The following is a 16,080-nucleotide window of genomic DNA, read 5'->3' on the forward strand; positions in this document are numbered from 1 at the left end:
GCGACAACGGCCGGGGACAACGGCCTCCCGCGTGGCGGCGGCGGCTGCAGCCGTTAGCGGCCGGGCGCTGCCGTTAGCTTGTAACGTGCGAGGGGGCGGGCTGCGCGCCGGGGGCGGGCTGGGCGGGAAGCCGGCGCGCCGCCTCACAGCGGCAGCCACGCGCGTACATACAGACCCCTATAGAGMTATATACATGCCTATAGAGATATATGCTCCCCGTGCCGCAGGGAGAGCCGTTCCCCCTCGGGCTGTGGTCGGGAAGCTGTCCCGGGACAGGGATGGGGCTGGGGAGGGGCAGACAGGCGGCTCCATCTCCAAGCTGCCCRTGCCCGAAACTTCCCTCTGCAGAATCGCTGGTTTTCCACGTTCTTCAGTTTTCCTGTCGCTTGCGTGTGCTCCGTGAGCACGGATCAACGCAGTCTTAGTGATCCATGTGAAGCAAGAAGCAGAAGCGCCCTCCTTGCTGCAGATGTGTCCCTGGAGAGGAGGAAGGTGCCACCTTCCTTATACCCTCCTCTWAAGGAGCACCACTGAAGTATTTCTTACAGGGCTTTTAAAATGCTTTTCATACTGCTAATAACAACCCCTTACTGGAGATCGGTGCTGCGGTGTGTTCATATACTGAATGTGCGCTTGTTCAGTGCATGCACAAATTGATTTGCTGTGGGAAGGACGCTTGAGTGTGCGCTGATTTAATTAAGAAAAAAGCCCCTTTATCAGATATCCTATGAAGCGAGCATAAAGAACTAGGATTTTACATATATATATGTAAATATAGAACTTTACATACATACATATGTAAATATATTAATAACATATATATCAAGTTTGATGTTTGGCAGTACTTTTTAATATAGCTTGTCAGAATCACGGAATATATTGTTATTAGCCAAATGCTGTGGTGAGTTACATACATAGTATGTGTTAAAAAGGACTGAATAAGTTCTGGGAAGCTGTGTTTGAACTCCTCACTCTGCGTGGCTGGCAGCTTTAGCCACTGTGTTTAACAGAGAAACTGGAGAAGGGGCAAACACCAAGTTCAATAAAGTGCATCATGATGTGTCCAGGGAGAGAGGGATTTGGATCCTGCTGTCCCTGTTCCCGCTGGGACATGCAGGATGCCGCTTGATCCCACTCTTCCCTGATGAAAGTTTAAGAAAAACTTTCCTGAAATCTGTAAACTTGCTGTGCCATTGTCTTCATCTTGTTCTGCTCACAGTCCTTCTCACAGATTTTTTTTTTTTATGGGGTCTGGTTAATTGATTTCTATTCCCAGGATTAAAAAAATARATAATAAATGAGGAGAGGGCATTGGCTGTGTCCTGTCTAAACTGAAAAACCTTATTAAAAGCTTTTCTTTTTGTGCTTTCTCTCTCTGCAAAGGATGTGTGTGTTTCAAGTCTTTTTCCATATCTTTGTTAGTCTAAGCTTGTAAATTGCCTAGTAAATTTGGTAAATGAACTATTTGTAAAGTAAATAAATGTTTRTTTATACACATACCATATATATATATGTATATGCACAGAATCCTACACAGATTGTATACAGAGATGTTATAACTAATCATTTAGCCATTTTCCTGCATATGCCAATTATTATGTTCCAGATAGTGCCAGTTAACTGAAGGGAGTTGCATAAAATATCAATTATAACTTAATTTCTTAATTTGACTTAATAAGCCCATGYGATGGAGGAAGGACAGTAAATTTCAGGTGACTGCSTTTCTTCCTAAATATTTTCTGAATGCCAATCAAGTATCTATATTGTTTATAGAGTTTTAGGTTTTATAGTCCAAAACATGGACTAATGCCTGTATCCTAATGTAGTGATTAAATACCCAGGACCCTGTGATTTTAATCCATGATAATAGTTTGCTAGAATCTTTCTAGATTAAGCAATATTTTCAAGCATTTGAAAATGCTGTGTGTTTTAATGATGAGAAGGCTTTTTCATGCTCTAATTATGATACGCTGAGTATACTTGAATTTTTAAATGGAAATGCCTCATTAGAGAAGCTTTTCATCCAATGGCACGTGATAATTTACTAGTTTCCATACATTCATTTGAAAATGCCATACTTAACCCCAAGAAGGATGAGGTTTACTTGACGGGGGACAGTTTTACATCACAGACCTTGTGCTGAACGGTCCCATKGCATGTGGTGTCAGCAGGACCAGGCTGCTGCGGAGGACTCTGTGCAGTGCTCCAGGAGAGAGCGCCTCTTGCTTCCCTGCTAACTGCAGCTCAAGAGGTGGCTGTCACAGGGTAACTTTGCTGACCTTTACAAAATGCACCCTACCCCACCATGGCTTTCTTGASCTCCAGGAGCTTTGGTTCAGCCCAGGTTAACACCCAGCCTTGCATCCAGCCAGCTGCTTTGTTCTCACCCGGGTCTCCTCAGGCTGGGGAGCTGCAGTCCCAAGGCTGTGCAAGGAGCCTCTTACCAGGTAGCTCTTGTTTTTCTCCTTCCTGCTTTTGAAGTGCCCTCCGAAACACACAGTAACRAACAAGCAAGTGGAGCCCAGGCTGCTACAATGCGATGGGCAGCRTTGGACAGCTTGGTTTGAGGTAATTTGGCAGGATTATGGATTTTGATTGCTTTGGAGAGAGCAGGCCTAGTGCCTAAACATGAGTCAACCCTCCTTTTAGTTTCAGGATTTATAAAGCAAAGTACAAAAGAAAATAAGGATGGTGACTGCTCCTGTATTTGTGTTATAAAAGTCTGGCTGAGCTGTCCTGAAGCACGGGGAGGCTGGTGTGGATGCAGCTGATGGCTCCAGGATCTGTGCCGAGTTGGGGAACGCACCTACAGCTGGATCTAATGCTTTGGCACTGTAGTGTGTGCTCCTCTGGGCTGGAGGAAAGTGGTTGGTGCTGAGGTGCCTGATTTGGATCAGCACAGAACAAATTCTGGCCCGCATGCCATGCAGGCTTGATCTCCACATCACACTGGGTGGTGAGCGTGGCATCGTGCCTGGATCTTGCGCAAACTATGCCTGGAAATTTGATCTGAAACCTGGAAAATGCACCTGTATATAATGAAGAGCCGTCTGGATTTTTGTCTCCATTAGGAAGGTGGCAGATAGTTAAAATGCTATGTCAGACGTGATAGCTTAACATGTYGAAGTTTCAGCTTTCAGACCTATTTTGGTTAATTGCAAGGTGATTCTCTTCTGGACATCATCCTTTGCCCGCTTTCCTATGTTTGCCAATTGAGTAGGTAGAATGGCTAGTTGTTGGTTTTAATAGTCTTTTTTTTTTCAGAATGTGTACATGGGTTCCTCTCATCCCAACTTTAGGATTTGCTTTATCATTCTGTATTTTTTTCCATGTATTACAAAAGTAGAAGCAATAGCATGGGCAAGCCACTTTTAATACCTTGATGAAACTGCTTCTAGTGCCAGTGGAGATGGGCCCAAACACAGGTGATTCTGGACCCTCAGAGTGGCTGTGAGAAGCCAACTGCTTACATAGCAAATATAGCAAATGTATTGGCTCTGTTCACCTGCATGGGACTTCTAAGCACTCTGCAAGGGAGTAGGTGCTGTGCCCACGTTGTAGGGCTGCTAGCTGTGAGTTATTTCCAGTCCAAGCACTACTGGGAAAGGCTGCGGTGTGGCAGTGAGATCACTGACTGATTATTTTCTTGCACACATCCAGGATGCAAATCTTCTGATTCGATATTTGTAATTCTGAAGAGCTAYTTCTTGCCTGACTTTGGGTTTAGCTCTACTTTGCCAAAACTGGGAATGGAGGAACTGTTAATTGTAGAACCCCCCTCCTCTTGTARGGCTCTTCCTTTCTTCCTTGCAGAGCTCTACCTCCTCTCGAAGTGTTTGGGGCTTGCTTAAATGCTAATGCATCAGCCCCCTTCTAACCTCAGGCACCTGGTTGTGGACTCTGAAATAGTCTGGGGTCTTAGATAGCAGGCTGCTCAACTCGGGTARGTTTAGCAGCCATTCTGGATGTGTGCAGCAGGAGAGATTTAAGCTGGGAAGTAGTTTAGCTGGGAAAAACTCATGCCCTCGAGGGTCATATTTTAGTGCTTAGTCACTTAWATCCCACTGAATTCCTTTGTTTTTTTTGCACCTATAGTGGCAGTAAGTGCTTAGTGAGGGCACTCCTGCTCTAGACTGTGAAACCTGCTTTGGAGCGATGATGTGAGGAGAGAATAAGAACAAAAAAAACGAAAAGAAAAATCCAGCCTGTATAATCAATCCAGCATGGGTTTGCTCGAGTGCAAGTTAAAAAAATGCAACTTTGCTCAGTTGTAAGCAGGAGTACATTTGCTCTAAAGTTATTGAGACRATAAATTCATAACGCATTTTCCTGACTCATACTCCGAATACTGCTGTATTTTTCATACTTGACATACTTGGATTAGTTATTCATAGCTATTAGCTAATACCACAGCTGTAATCGTTGATGCCARTTTTACCTCTTGAGTTAAATGAGCCCATGGTTTTTTTTTTTTTCTGTTCTTGAAAGTTTTGTTCTTAATGTTTAATTTGTTCTTCATTTCAAAGGTTCTGAGGAAAAAGCACTTGAAAGATGTGCATCTCCAACAAGTGTCTGTAAGAAGGTTCACCTCGTTCAATCTCTTTTCAATAGAAGACTGGAATACAGAAGAGGAGACTGGGTCCTGGGTTCAGTATAAAAGCATCTTTTATCCTGAATATAGTGTGTCCTTAAGGTAACCATCATTCAAGTTTTAAGTACTTTCTAAGATCTTGTAGAGGACTTGAATATAAAATTGTTAATCATTCTTCCAGTGTTTTGTACAACTAGGGCATAGTTTACAAATAAACTCTTAGATGTTATTTTTAGTTGTTCATAGCAACTAGTCTGGTTTCTTTCAGTACATTTCACTAAAGTGCCAGAGCTTGAAAGAAAATATGGATGATTTTACCTATAAGAAAATGCCAATGTTAGTGTTTATTTAATGTCTTTAATAACTTTCTGATTTGATTTTTCAATTTCTCTTGATATAAATAGGAAGTAATAAAATTGAACAAATTTACTTTTTATCTTAATAAGACATTTTAATGACATGATGTTATTCATACTGTTCTAAAGGTTTAGATATATTTTTGATAGTGGTCTGCATTTTTTTTCCAATAGTCCTCTTAATAATTCTCAATTTATAAAACTTAATAAATAATAATTTGGAAGTTACTTTTTGCAAAAGAAGAGTAAAAGAATTTCCTGCTCTTACAGACAGCATTTGTACCTAATGAAGAAATCTGTTTTATCAGCTAAAACAAATGAGATCAGTATTAAAAGACAGAACAAAGGCAACTCTAAAGGAAGTGTTAACAATTTCTGAGTAGCTTTTGCAGTACAGAGAAGTTTATAACTCTGTCCATTCATTTCTGCGATTCTTTTTCCTTCTCTCCTGCTTTTGTCTCCTTTTCCTTGTGCAGTTTTGAACATATCTGTAACTTATTCATGCCTCAACAGGTATCATTACAACAGCAACTTGAGCATCCCTGAACTAATGCTTGCTTTGCAGCCTCTAATTTGCCCTGCTGAGGGTGTAGGATTTTATGTTCTGTGCACAGCGGAGGATTTTTGGGAGACCTGACTTGCTGAAATTGTAAAGTGCATTTTTATTTAACTGAGACCTTTAAATTGAAGTCACTCTTAGAGACTAAGGTCTAAYACAAACAAGTGACCACCATTAACTGTGACATTTTGCAAGGTTATAAAAAAAAAAAAATCGCTTCACATGGGGGTTGTCTTAAATTTGCCACTGGGTATAAAGCCAAATATCAAATTGCTTAAAGCTTTATATTTTTCCATTTTCCATGCTTGTACTTACTAATGCTAAAAAGCTTCAAGAGAAAAGTTTTCTTTTGAAAATGTCATTTATTTGCAGTAGAAACAGGTACCGATTTTTTTGCCTACAGACTTTTCCAGTGAACCGTCAGGGAACCTAGGGATTCAGCCAGATGATCACAGTCCGGCTAATCTCTTTGTGTGGTATCCATACCCTGGCTTTACATCTTTGGAGGCACACATAATAGCAAATATAAGGAACAGAGCCATGCTTTAGGTGAAGCAAGCCTGGTCGCAATCCTTAACTTCTTCATTCAGGCTCCTTAATCCACTACAATGATTTGTAACGTTCAGTGTCATTTACTTGCTCTACTAGTTACAGATAAGAGTCTTAAGGTAGGAGGCAGGCTAAGGTTCGCCAGTGCTGGCAGTGTAACAGCCAAAGTTGTGTCTCATGGGGCTTGCTCTCAGGGTTAATATTTGTGCACTTGTGTTCCCTTCACTTCCATGTCATCCTGCTGGTATTTGTAGCTTGGCTAGTGGTGGCACTGCACAAAGAGACAGCACACAGCTCAAATGGTAGGTTGCAAGCAAGCGTGTTTGTTTATGTGTGAATGTATTATTGATGAGCACTGAATAGAAATTTGAATGTGAGGGTTCTGGTTTGTACCTTTTATGGTTCTCTGAGCTTGGCTTGCAGAAACGTACACTGCTTGTGTGCTACAGCCTGCTCACGAAACTACTGAGGACAATGGGCGCAGYGTCTTCTGGACGGCATTCTTTTTCCTCACATTTTGCTCCTTTTCAATAAATACTCAATGTTCCTTAACTGATAACCACAGTGATAATTTTAGTGATAATGATCAGAAAAATACTAATAATTATACTTTTAAAATGTTTTATTTCTATTTTGACCCAATGACAATACATAGCATATACTTCTTATGTCAAAATACCAGAGGATGGGGAAACAGGAGAAAATACTCGCTGTGTCYGTTGCAAAAGTATAAATTCCTGCAACGAAAATCTACTTTATTTTAAGTCTTTATTTAATGAGGTAACTTCCCAGTTTTCTCAGAAGCAGTTATTTAAGATCTTAAATATTAACAGCCCAAACAACCCAACATATTCCTTGCTGAAACCTGTGTGTCTACAACTATTGATAAAAACCTGTGAGTGTTCTGGGTCTTTGGAAACTTAAGGCTCCTCTGTATGCCCAATTCTTTCCTTTGTTTTCCTCTTGCTATTTGCAAAATATTAATTATTTTTCTTTTCATTAATTGAAACAATTGTTTCAATTAATTGTAATTCAATAAATTGTAATTTTGACAGGGAAAAACAAGATTTCTATGACTGTTTTAAAATCTTGACAAAAATGCATTTGAATTTTCATCTACATATGCTTTCTTCATGCATTAACATCTCAAGAAAGCCCGTTGCGTATGTTGGATGCTAAAAGGGCTGTCTTCTAATATCTTGACAAGACTAAATACTTCAGAAAGTTCATAAGGTTGGTAGTGGCTTTTGGCAAAAAGTCTAAAGGTCAAGCTGTATCAGTTCAAGAGCTATCAAAACTTATCAAATTGTGTATTCAGATATGCTATGACCTAGCTGGAATTACTGCCCTGGAGAGACTTGGGGACCGATCTCTTAGGCCAACAGAAGCTCCAGTAGGAGCTACTTGTCATGTGCATGTTTTTCCTGAACTTCTCAAAACAGCTAGTTGAATAAGCTGCTATTTTTCCTAACCAAATTCAATTTGGATTCGCATTTGGAGAAAGAAGAGTTTATATGATGCTTTTCTGTTGCTAGTTTATTGGGGAGAATCATTATTGATGATGAATTTTCCAGAGCAGGAAGCCAGAATCACCAGGTCAAATTTTAGCTTAAAATATTTAGGTAGCTATGGGTTTATGTGTCATTTTGGTTAGATTCTTAAAGCAAGAAGATTATTGGATTGTTTTAAAAATCCACATTAAATTCCCCTCATAGCTTTCTTCTGGTTAATCTGTGACATCTCAGATGGCTAGCAAAATGCAGATCCATGGTTCGTGATAGGAATTAGTTTCTTGAGGTTTGTGTAACGTTGTCAGTGCTGAGGTTCTCTGCTGTAACTCTAGGATATGGAAACATGCCTCTGATGCATGTGATTTTTGCTGTTATTGTTATCAGTGAAAAGTTCTGTCAAAAATAGATTTTTTGTGTTACAATATAGAATCTCGCTTGATTGGTCTGGTCTCATTTAAATTTGTATCTGAGTTTAAGTTCCTATGATAGGTCCTGGACATGGTGATATGAATTGAGTGGCTGCACACAGGCAGTTRCTTTCTAGCATGGTTTGAGCCTATTGTTAGTTAAGAAATAGATCCCTAAATTTTTCCAGTAAACCAGATTGTGAATTGTCYGTATGTTTATGACAGTCAAATGTGGAGAAGTTAGACAGACGTACACATTACAAGTACACATACAYGATCTTGGTGCAGTTTTCACATTCAGGTTTGTATAAATTAAACAAAAATAATCTGATTTATGGGTGACATATAAATCTTGCCTTGAATGATGTTTCTAGCAAAAAAAACGTACTTTTCATCACACACACATTCTGGCCTTCTAGATCCTTTGTATATATGAAGTTTTTATGTTTATTTCTTGCCTTCTAGATCCATTACCCATAATAAATGTGATTCTATTTATGAAGTTTATAAATTTTTCTCTTAGTTTTGTTTAAGTTCTTTCTAATTTCGGAGGTATTTCACTGTGCTGGTCAATGTGTTAAGTATTTGTTTTATTGGTAAGAGGAATATAAATAGCTAACAAAATCATTTTAAAATATATTACTACCTTTAACATGTACAGCATTATATTTGCAAATTCATCTACTTAATCAAGACTATACTCTTAAATTTAAATTTAAATTTATATTGAATTGTTTTATCAATGAAGTGATTATAGAGTCTGAAGACTTAGTGTCTTGCCATGGCCAGGGTGTCTGTCTTTTAAATAGGAAAATTATCCTTTTATTTGAGTAGTTTTTAAAAAGAAACACTCGATATCTTTAAATTTTCTWCTTCAGGCTATGGATTTACTTTAAAATTGTAGGCTCATTTTAAGCAATTAGAGAAAAAAATAGGCTATTTTTCTGGTAAAATGTTTTTCATTGATCAGTAATTTGGTACTCCAAATACTAAAATGAAAAGCTGTATAGAACAATTTCAGCAGCTTACAGGAAGGGTTAAATCTTTTTAAAGAGCATTAAGTGTTCTTTGCAGGATGTTATGCCTTTATTCTGGAAACAAACCTTCAGATAAAAATATGAAAGAAATTTATTAGATAATTCTAGACCTTTGGTTTAGAAATGAGAGGTGTAGTATTTGTCCTTGGTAAGTGATTCATTAGAAGATGGCTTACAGTGAATACCATTGGATATTCCTATAGGGTATTTCTTCTAATAATATATGGAAGTTTTTCTGTTTTTTTTTTTTTCTTTAAATGTAAGTGTATAGAATGAAGAGATGTGGGTATCGAGGAATATTTTCTGCTCTTTTTGGCCAGTTTGTAAGAATATGATAATCTTTCTCTTCCATTTCTTGCTTGCTAAAGGATGCTTGCTTGCTTGCTAAAGTGTATGGATAAAGCAGCACAAAAGCTTGGCCATAGGCCAACCTATTTGAGGAAAGATAAAAAGTAATTTGGCAAAGACACCTGTTTTATTCATTGATCAARCTAAGACTATTCCATCGTATTGTCCAAGACTTGCATATTTTAAAAAATAATTTGTAGACAAAGGAGCTATTATTTGAGTAGCTTATCATATTAAATTAAGACCTCAATTGGAATGAAAAGGGATTTTATCTCATCTTGTTCTACTCTGGCCCAGAAAAAAATGTGATCTGATTAGATACAATTTTTTTTTCATGTATTTTTTCCCAGATTCAAACTGGGCTGCAATGACAATTGATAGTGATACACATATATAATATATAACCTTATATATACAAAGATAATTGCTTCATAGTCCAAACTAAGACATTTTGTTTTGTTTCATATCAGGAGAAATGTGAATTAAATTAGTTTATGATTCATAGATTTGTCTTCTGTAACTGTCAATGCCTCAGCCATACCAATGCATGTAACTTTTAGCCTGCAACTCAGATTTGTGATGGGAAAGAGTTGGAAAGCAGCTGGTACAGTTGCCTCCAGCCTATGCAAATAGAGCTTGGAATGGAAAAACGTGTGACTGGTTCCAGTTGGAAGCTTGTCTCCATGACCTCCCCTYTTCACAAGCACATCAACTGTTGCCATGCTGCTGTCCCCTAACATTAAACTTGGCAGTCAATGCAATGGAAGTCATGGCAAGATCTCYTCCCTTGGTTTGGTTCCCAGCATGTTAAGTGGTTACCGGTGGAATTTAAGAACCTGTTCCTTAGTCTGGTGCAGGGAGAAAACTATCATCAGGAAGAAGTATTCTCCTATCATCTGCCTGACTTCAGAAATGCATCTTTAATGTGGAATAGTATAAAATAGTCCGTAATAGTATCTGTAAGACCCGAGATGTGTTTTCTGGGGTAAATGAGAGTTGCAGTTCAGATTGCTGGTTGATTACTCCTCCCTTTCTAGGAGATTCAGCTTGATCTCTGCTTTGGTTCAGAGAAGGGTTCAGAAATGGATCAGATGAAATGAAGTACCTGGAAAATTTACACCTTGAGCAGTTTCATGAGTGTAAAGTAGACATTGGGAAGACTGAGAAGGAGGAGGTTCCTCAGACAAAAGTTGGATGTTTCTTATTAAATTGTGGCTCATTTAACTACTTACTTTAACAGTATTTGTGAGAGCAAGAACAAGTACTGAGGCAAAAAAGCAGAGGAAGAGTCTGCAGAGAAGGGTGGGAAAATTCCTCTGCTGACCAAGAGACTTGGCTTAGAATCATAGAACTGTTATGGTTCAAAAAGACCTTCAAGATCATCAAGTCCAACCGTAAGCCCTTCAACACCATAACTGCTAAACCATGTCCCCAAGTGCCTCATCTGCACGTTTCTTGAACATTGCCCGGGRCGGTGACTCCACCACTGCCCTGGGCAGCCTATTCCAATGCTTCACCACTCTTTCCATGTAGGAGTTATTCCTCACATCGAACCTGAAGCTCCCCTGGTGCAGCTTGAGGCCATTTCCTCTTGTCCTATAGGCAATTATTCCGGAGAAGAGACCACAGGTAGCTGTAGAGAGGAATAGGTCTCCCACAGCCTCCTCTTCTCCAGACTGAACAACCCCAGTGCCCTCAGTTGCTCTTCACAGGGTCTGTGCTCCGACCCCTTCATGGGCTTGTCTCCTGCTTGTGCTTGGAGGCCACAAGCTTCTAGCCATTGAATAATAAATATAAGAATGTGTTCCAAAATTTCTGTGTATATTGGTTTTATTTTTGCACGGCATGTTTTATAATCAGAAAGAGAACTGATCCTTAAACAAAAGATGAGTGTGAAAATAATCGATGTAGATGGAAAATTTTCCTTGATGTAAATAAAGCATAAAAAAAAAAAAATCAGGACAATCTTAATGGCATATATGTGTTGTGACATATGGCATATGTGTGGCATATATCTGTTGTGGAATCTTAGCTTTTGCTTAAAGCTGAGATACTCAAGGTTATCAACTTGTCTTCTCCAGTTACAAAGGATTATTTTGGAAACAGACTAAAATTTGATTGAGTAATAATTTTAAAGCCAGTATTAAGTTTGTATCATTTTTTCTTTTTGCTTTTGTCTTTTTTATGTCTCTGGAATGTATAAATTGTATTCTTTTTTAGACTGGATATGCTGTTTCTTTCAATTTTTCTTTCTTATAGCACTTGGTTGAACTACAGCTATTGGAGTGCTAAATTGTTCATCTTCATCTTTGTTTTGATTGGAGATTGGCATGATACCTGCTTTGTATATGGACTACATACACCTAGAAATCAGAAAAAAATGAAATAACGTTTTGTTCGGGACTAACCTGTGTGTGATCAAAGATCAAAATACTGGTTTTGCTTTCTCTGCTACTCTTTTCCTCCCTCAGTTCTTCTTTCCTTTAGAGATCAGACATTTTAAGCCATTCAAGAGACCCTAACTATGCTAGAGAGATGCATGGTAATGCTGTTAGGAGGATGCTAATTGTCAGCAGGGGACAATTTGGAGAGCAGCTCTTGTTCGCAGAACTGATCAGGCCACTGCTACTGATCTTACCCACTTCCCTCTCACTTCCATGCATTAACTCTAGTGACTATTCAATTACAGGTTTAATTGCATGAGTTGGCCCATCTCATTGGAAATGAATTTCCTCCCTTCCTCAAATTACATTTTTAGTCAAGGTGATTTATAAAAATTTTTATAGACTTTGACCCCCTAGAACAACTAAGGAATGAATTTTTGGGTTGTTTTTATATAGATGGAAGAAAAGCTGTAATGACCAATTGAATGTTGCTTTTATTGTATCTGAGATTTTTTTCTTGACCTTATTAATGCTGTCATTTCAATTTCTGTTGACCTCATTTCAATTTTAATTTCATTTTGTTTTAAGAGCTTGCCTTCTTGCTGTTTGCTTAACTTTTCAAAAATTCATATTTAAATGCTTTTTTAAGACTTATGCTTTTCAGAAGATATATTTTTTTGCGCTCTGAGTTCACATTTTTATGTTTTAAAAAAATAAAGATTTTGTTATTATTGCATCAGTCTTTCTTCAGAAAAGAAAGGAACTATTTTGTAAATCCCAGAGCTGTTAGATTCCTTCCACTTTTTTTTTTTTTTTTTTTCAAATGTTCCAGTTTAAAATGGAAACAGCTATGGAAGCCATATTTTTAAGATTATTAAAGACTATATTTTGGTACTTTACCGCCTTGCTGAATTCTTTTTAGAACTTTTAATTCGTTCATGAAACATCTATGTGATCTAATGGCTAGCCAGGGATGCAACTTCTTTATTTTGTTTGTCTTGAGACTAGATTAATTTGTAATATGTAATAAAAAGCTTTATTTGCACTTTTTCTCTTTTGTATGTGATTACAACTAGCCTGCTATCTGTAACATTTACATGAATACAGACAGTGTCTTAGACAATTTTTTATTGAACTTAGCTGCATGTTCTTTTTGCAGCAGTCAGTAATTTGCTGCCTCTGTTCTGAAGTTTAAATGTGGTGTGTGAAATTCAATTAATTCATTATTTATCCCCAGTTTTTGAATGTTTATGTCACTTGAGTTATGCAAATGTAAAACCAAGAGAAATGCAGTTCACTGAACACATTAATCAGTTTCATTGTTCACATTAATTAAATGGAACGTTACTGATTTTGTGGGAGGGAGTAGGGATGCTTGTACAGTTGTTCAAAATACAGGCTTTTGTTTTTCCTCTTAAAAGAACTGGGTTTTCCAAAATTACCTCTTTACTATATGTGATTTTCCCTAACTATGCATGAATTTCTTCTTTTTGAGAATTTTTTTTTTGAGAGAGAGAGAGACTTAAAGCATAAATTTTTTAGAGAGCAGTCTCTATGCTTGTGACTTTTCAGTCATGGATATTTTGAAGGCTGGTTGTCTCAGTTCTTTTCCCCCTGGTGGCTAAAATAATACCAGTTCATTACATGTCTGTGAGGAGGTTTGTGATAAATGAACACAAGCCAGGAACCTCTCTTCTGAAGAGGGAACACAGTTTTTGATTATTTATATGGTGGTAAAATTATTAATTTTCTTGTCTTTTAGATTTCACAATGGAGTTTTAAATGTTGAAGATGTACTTACCAGTTTTGACAACACAGGGAATGTCTGTAAGTCATTGCTTATTTAAATACAGTACTATATTGACAGAAGTCTAATTGTATCAACATAAGATTATTGTATTAGCCTTCAGTGCCGTCTGAGAAACACCACTGCTGTCATCAGAAATACACATTTACCTACTACAGTGTTTAATGTGTTAAGACTGTTTTATATAGCAGACTTTTATGTGTTACACCTGCAAGTTTCCCAGTGCAGAATAATTATTCTTGATTCTTTAACTGTAGTGGAAACATGAGAGCAACTGAATTAGGTTGGACAAAAAATCAGCTTAATCCATTGATTTGTCTCAGTGCTCATCAGAGGTTATCTGAGAAACAGGGTGAGAACAGGGGAAGCATCCAATGATACTTCTATCTTGGAGAGGGCAGGTTCAGAAAAAGGAAAAGAACAAAAGAAAATGTGGAGTCAAGTTGTGAAACTCCTTGCCACAGAACACTTTGGAACTTGGAAGATCACTTGGGTCCCCCAAAAAATCAGGAAGCTTTGTGAAAGAAAAAAAATTATTGGAGCTCTTAAACGCGAAGCCATCACTTAGGTCTTTGAAGACACTGGATATTGGGAGCACTAGTGGGGCAGTAGAACAACACGCTTTTCCCAGTCTTCTGTCTTACCTAAGCAATGCTCACTGGCCACATTAATCTAAGGGAAGGTAAATCATCAGTGGACCTTCAATGTCTGACCCAGTAGGGCTTTAATTCTTAGTTATGAAGTATTTTTATGAACAAAATGTTCTACACTATTGATAGGCTTTAATTACAGAACTGTGGTAGGTTGTGGAGAATCAGCCAAGCAGAAATGATGAAATACTTTTGATGTAATGAATAATTACTATTATATAGTTTACATATATAGATATGTATGTATATGTATACATGTAATTCTTGTTTGATAATTCCTACCATATTTCTCATGTTGGTTGGTATGTTTTCAGATAACTGAACTTGAAGAATAAAGCTGGGGGTCTCTGAAAGTTTGCCAAATACACAAGAAATGTGCATGTGTGTCTTCCTCCCTGTCAAAGCTATGGCATAAATCCAGTTCTGAGATTGAAAGTTTCCTCTCAAACTCCAGTCTTTGTACTCCAGAGTTAAGTTTCAGTAAACATTGGAATTTTATTACTAAGAAAAGGTCAATTTGTTAAAGAAATTTTTTCAAAATATATTCTTGAGCTGTTTTCTAATGGGAATGTGTGTTGGATTTGATTAATATCTAAGGGCTATATAAGTATTCAAGGGAATGACATTCTTTACTACTAATAATAAACAGCTTACTAATGTTCTGCATGTTTGTTTTCACTCCCACATCAGATATTTATGGAGAAGAAAAAATGTTGTGATGCAGATTATTAGATTATGAAATATGTGTATTAAATACTTGTAGAGAAAATCTTTTGTAAAAGCTGACAAATTACATATAAAATTTTTGAACAGAATCATTGGTTTCAAATATGATAGATGTTTATTCTGGTAATAATCCTAGCTTTCCAGTAATGATCCTAACTAACTGGTATTAAAGCTAGCTCTTTCAGAAAGCATTTCTTGATTTCCATGCTTTGCTCCTGGGATGTTTTTGCATATAGTCTTTCAACAGCCACATTACCATGCACTATCAAAAGATGCTTGGTACAGTTACTACCACTTTCTCGACAGACGTAAACTCAGTACAAGATGTGCCACTAGCTGGCAGCATTATATAAAATATCAATAAGCGACTTTTGAGGAATACTTGTGCCTGCTTACAAAAGTGTGGCTTTGTACCAGTAGCACTTCAAGGCAAAAATGGAAATAATTTGTAGCAGTAAATGGTGTATTGAAGGTTCTCAAGTTAACTCTGGAAATTGCGTCTGTACAAATTTTTGTTCAAACCTGGTGCCTGAATTTAAATTCTGTCTTTTCCAAAAATATGTCAAAAGATGAATTTTTGTTGTAAGATGGCTACAATGGCATGGAAAAAAAGAAAAAAAAAACTTAAATCACAAACCAGAATTAGTTTTCACTTCCCCTAAACATGTGAACATTTTTGGATACACATTTTATTCAGCTTTTGTGAGGACGCAGTTTGCATACGAGCACTGTGCATGAATTATTCACATGGAAGGCTGCAGTGCAGAGTGCTCTGGCCTTCAGCTGCTAGATTTACGTGGAGGCAGGAGAAAGACAGCCGGAATGGAGGAAGGAATCAGTGTGCTCACTTTAGACAGGAGTATGTGATCTGTTAAATAGATGGTACATCCAAAGACTCTCTCCAGTCATGAGATGCTCCTTTAAAAGCTCTCATAGAGCCAAGGCAGAGGGCTGCTGGTGGCACCATGGGACGATGTGAGTCCCCTTGGGGAGCCACGTGTCATGTCTGTCTTTGCAGAAGACCCTCTCCTGTGCAAAAGACTGTCCCAAATAGGGAATTTCTCTAAAAATGATCTTTCGCAAATGTCAGGTTTTTCACTACTGGGAGAAAGTCGTTCTGAAACGAGACTGAAATGCCGATATAATGATATCCCT

General features: G+C 37.8%; 1 long non-coding RNA gene across 1 annotated transcript; it reads left to right on the forward strand.

Annotated features, from left to right (window-relative positions):
• The first annotated feature begins 4,655 nt into the window (after positions 1-4,655).
• On the forward strand, positions 4,656-14,974 carry LOC112953233. Its single transcript, XR_003250544.1, has 3 exons — positions 4,656-4,693; positions 13,505-13,569; positions 14,514-14,974. It is a non-coding gene; the product is annotated as an uncharacterized LOC112953233 (long non-coding RNA).
• The last annotated feature ends 1,106 nt before the right edge of the window (positions 14,975-16,080 follow it).

Source organism: Nothoprocta perdicaria, unplaced genomic scaffold (assembly GCF_003342845.1).
Source record: "Nothoprocta perdicaria isolate Ctin4 unplaced genomic scaffold, notPer1 scaffold_43, whole genome shotgun sequence".
Classification (NCBI taxonomy): Eukaryota; Metazoa; Chordata; class Aves; order Tinamiformes; family Tinamidae; genus Nothoprocta; species Nothoprocta perdicaria.